We start from the raw sequence: 4,782 nt of genomic DNA, 5'->3' as shown, positions 1-4,782 counted from the left end.
TCCTAAATCCCTGGCTAATTCCAATGTTTGGGTCATTTGCAGGTCTCTTACTATTGACTGATCTTTCTCTCCATTTCAGGGCAGTTTCCTGTTTCACTGAGGTCTAATAATTTCCTGACATATTGGACACTGCGTATGATACGTCATAGAAACTGGGGCCTGCTCTCTTCCTCTGGAGAATGCTGAGTTTTATTCCACTCGTGCTCTTCTTCCCCTTCTCGGAGCCCTTCCCGCATTCCACTCTGTCCCCACCCACGTGGTTCCCAAGCCTCCCAGGCAGCGCTTTGGAAGAATCTTACTGTGAAGAAAAGCAGAGAGGTGGGTAGTGCTTGATGGGGGCTGTGGGGTCAACAAGTTTTTGTTTGTTTGCTTTAAGTATAAGAGACAAATTACATAAGTTAAGCAGAGTGTCTCTGGTGGAGAAGAAAAGTAGGTGTGGGGATTCAGCGTGAAGTGGAAAAACCAGTCATTGAACAAGGAGGGGGCTGGCCATCGGGTCAAAGATGGAGTGTGCCAGGAGCTGAAGAGACGGGAGAACTATCCCTGCTGGGGCAGCAGCCGCCACCCTCGCGTCCCCTTCTGTGCCCAGTTCACAGACGCTTCTGTTCAAGCTTGCGGATACTCACACCTTAACTTTGGTTCCCCCCACCCCCCGCCCCCTTTTACTCCCACGTGCCTCCCAAGGCAAGAAGTGGAAAGCCGGAAAGAATGAATACATTTATGTTTCTCTGAGATCAGTTAAGGCAATGCAGCACAGCAGTCTTTAAGAGCACCAGGGGGCCCAGGTAACAGTTATTAGAAAGTATTGAGTTTGAGCTGGGCAGGGACCCTCTTCTGCCAATACCTGGCTGTGATTAGACAGAGGGTTTCAAATCACCCGAGACTGGAAGGTCAGTCTTTTTTCTACCTGCTTCTCCCAAACGTGGGCAGACGGGCAGAGCCCGGGACAGTAGTATCTGCTAAACCACAGCAGCCTGCTTCTGGGCCAGGAAAGTTTTTGTGCAGGGAATGGGCGTCCTGGGACAAAGGGCTACAGAGCGGAGACAATGACCCTGCTGTGTGCCCCCAGACAGCGGGCCCGAGATGATTCCTAAAGACATTTTTGTTGGGTTACTGCACACCCACAAATAGCTGCTTTAAAGAGGAAAAAGAACAAAACTTGACAGTTACAGGGTTATTTAGAAAAGGCATTTTAAAACTAACAGATACACAGATGCGCCCGCTCGTTCTTGTAATAGACTCCAAATTGTTCTCCCAGCCTCCAGCCTCTCCCACGCCAATCTATTCTGCACATTGTAGCAGGGTTAATCTCCCTAAAGCACAGATTTGATCTCGTTACTTCAATGCTCAAGTACCTTCAATGGCGCTCCATTGCCTTTAAAATAACCAGTCTCCCAGGCTGGTGTGGCTCAGTGGATTGAGGACTGGCCTGTGAATGGAAAGGTCATCGGTTCAATTCCCAGTCAGGGCACATGCCTGGGTTTCAGGCCAGGTCCCCAGTTGGGGGCATGTGAGAGGCAATCAATCGATGTATCTCTTGCACATTGATATTTCTCTCCCTCTCTTTCTCCCTCCCTTCCCCTCTCTCCAAAAGTAAATAGAAAAAAGTCTTTAAAAAGTAAAATATCCTATCATTGCCCTGGCTGGTGTAGCTCAGTGGATTGAGCATGGGCTTCGAACCAGAGGATCGCCAGTTCAATTCCCAGTCAGGACACATGCCTGGGTTGCAGGCCAGGTCCCAGTATGGGGAGTGGGAGGAACAACCACACATTGATAGTTCTCTCCTCTTCCTCCCCTCTCTCTAAAAATAATAAATAATATCTTTTAAAAATAGCCTATCATTGAAGATCCTTCATACTGGGGCCTCTCGCCTCTCCCCAGCCCATCTCCCACTGTTCCCTTGGACATCTGCTTAATTGAAGTGTTTCTCCCCAGTAGGGCTCTCTCCTTTTGGGACAAGTTTTCAATTCGCAATAATCATGCCTCGGATAAATCTCATTGGCTATGATACTGCCACTGTGCAAAGCTAGGGCTCTCTTTTTTTTTTTTCTAATTTTTAAAAAAAATTTATTGATTTTAGAAAGAGAGGAAGGAAAAGAGGGAAACAAACATCAATTTGTTGTTCCACTTATTGATGCATTCACTGGTAGACTCTTACGTGTGCCCTGACTGGGGATTGGACAAACAACCGTGGTGTATTGGGACGATGCTCTAACCACCTGAGCTACGTGGCCAGGGCCAGGGCTCTCTTTACCTCTCTTCCCCTGCTCCCACTCTTCCCCCGACTCACTTCTACTCGATCTTTATCACTCTTAGTGTAGATGTTACTTCTTCTGGGGACCTTCTTCCCTACGTATGCACCCATGTCTGGGCTGAGCTAGGTGACCCGGCGAGAGGTTTACATAACACCCTGAACTTCCTATGAAAGAAATGTTTGTTTAGTTGCTTGTCTTTCCTGCTACACAACAAATTCTATGAGATCAGGAAGAAGACAAAGATGTCTGTTCCTGCCACTTCTGTCTTACATAGTACTGGAAGTTCTAGCCAGAGTACTTAGGCAAATTGTAAAGGAAGAAGTAAAATCATCTGTATTTGTAGATGACGTGATCTTATATTCAGAAACTCTAAAGATTTTGCAGAAAAAAAAACTTAAGAGCTAATAAACAAATTAAGCCAAATCGTAGGATGCAAAGTCAATATGCAAAAATCACTAGCAATGAACAACCTAAAAAGGAAATTAAGAATTCCATTTATAATAGCTTCAAAAAAGGGTAAAATATTAGGAATAAATTTAACCAAAAAAGGGCAAGACTTGAACAATGAAAGCTACAAAATGTCATTGAAAAAAAATTAAAGAAGACCAAAATAAGTGGAAAGACATCCCATACTCATGGATCAAAAAGCGTAATGTTACTAAGATGGCAACATCTCCCAAATGATTTACAGGTTCAATGCAATTCTTATCAAAATCTCAGCTGTTTTTTTTTTCCAAAATTGACCAGCTAATCCTAAAATCCATGTGGAGATGTAAGGGACCCAGAGTAGCTAAAATATCCCGAAAAAGAAAAAAAAAACAGATGGGGGGCCAAACAAAGTGGGAGGACTTACGCTTCCAGATTTCAGAGTGTACTACGCTATCATGACAGTGTGGTATCGGCGTAAGAAGAGAAATATGGATTAACGAAGTAGAATTCAGAGGCCAGAAATAAGCCCTTATGTTTACAGTCCATTAATTTTTGATAAGGGAACCAAGGATTCAACTCAATTTGGCACTATTACCTGCAACTGGACTTATACATGCCTGGCACACAGTACGAGCTTAGTGGATGGTAAACATCATTATTGGTGATCTGGGTTCCATTTTAATGTCTCTCACACTCCTATGGGTCCCCCAACTTTGGCATCTCGGCACCTGGGGCGGTTAACAGCAGGTCTTCAAATGGTATTGCTTTTGTAATATTCATCAAGTCCACAAGTTTCCAAACTCACAGAAGGGTCGGTTGTTGGCAACACGCCTTCCCCATCCGCCCTTCAGAGTGAGCAGGCAGTGGTTGGAAAGGCTCAGGACTTTTCCTCAGAACCCCCCACCGACATGGTCAGGAAAAGGAAGTGTTTAGAAAAGGGCTTTGCTAGCTCTAACCGTAATTGAAATAAATGCAACAAACATCTGCTTTCATTTTTTTATTTTTAGACATTTTCCTTTATGCATATAATATCATTTATTGATTCAGTGGCCAAAGAAGATAGCATGTGCTCAGTTAGGAAAGGCACTTGTCAGAAAGAAAATAGGCAAAGCATAGCAAGATCCCGTCACCAGCTGCAGACTCCTTGAGCAGGGAGTGTGGTAGTGAGTAGCACCTAACCTGCACGTAGGAACCCTAGAAGGACTTTCATCAGATAAGACAAAACACTAACACTCTTTGATTTCCTCCCCTCACCTCTCCACCTTCCCTTCGTTCCTCCATTTCCAAGCTTTCATTTAGCGAAAGAACAGATTTTAGAAAAGAATTCTAGAAATTCCAGGTCCAGTCGGCTGAGGGCACGAGAGTCTGATTTTAGGGCTGGAACATTGCAAACAAATTTAAGCAGAATACATTCAGGGAATATATCTATTTGGAGCTTGAGGCTATTTGGCTTTGCCCTGGTTCCACACCTGGTTCCTTGGGCCTGCCTAAGTGTTGGGAAATGAAGCAGGAATCCGCAGAGCTTGTGTGGGTTTAGACGGGGCTCCCTTTGCTACAATCATGGAAGCTCAAAGGAGCTACCGCCGTGGCTTTGCCCCTGCCTTCGATCCGGAAGCCAGGCCACTGACCTCCACTCGACACATGGGCAAGGGTGTCCTCTTCTTGTTCAGCTCACAACAAATCCGTGCTCTTTGACTCAGGATGGTGGGGAAGAGTGTGAGACAAAATAAAGGTGGACTTTGGGGTCAAAGAGACCTGGGTTTGAGTATTTGCAACTTCCTAGCTGTGTGACTTTGGACAAGTACTATTTTTCTCTGAGTTTGAAATTCTCATCTGTGGGAAAAGAATACCTCCCAAGGTTATCGGGGAAAAAGAAATTCTATGAGATAATTTGTGTGAAAGCACCTCACACGTGCCTGGTACTTGGTGGATATTTAAATAAAGTTACAGGCCCTGGTCAGTGTGGCTCATTTGATTGGAGCATCCTCTCATAATCCAAAAGGTCGCGGGTTCCCAGTCAGGGCACGTGGGATAGGCAACTGATTGCATCTGTGTTTGTTTCTCTCTCTCTCCCCCCGATCTCCCGAACCCATGAACC

General features: G+C 45.1%; 1 pseudogene; it reads right to left on the bottom strand.

The window, feature by feature from the left end:
- Window positions 1-1,810: 1,810 nt before the first annotated feature.
- LOC114498177 lies at window positions 1,811-2,028 on the bottom strand (annotated as a pseudogene).
- Window positions 2,029-4,782: the final 2,754 nt, after the last annotated feature.

The sequence above is a fragment of the Phyllostomus discolor genome, chromosome 5 (assembly GCF_004126475.2).
Source record: "Phyllostomus discolor isolate MPI-MPIP mPhyDis1 chromosome 5, mPhyDis1.pri.v3, whole genome shotgun sequence".
NCBI lineage: Eukaryota > Metazoa > Chordata > Mammalia > Chiroptera > Phyllostomidae > Phyllostomus > Phyllostomus discolor.
This window is presented reverse-complemented; position numbering and strand designations above follow the sequence as displayed.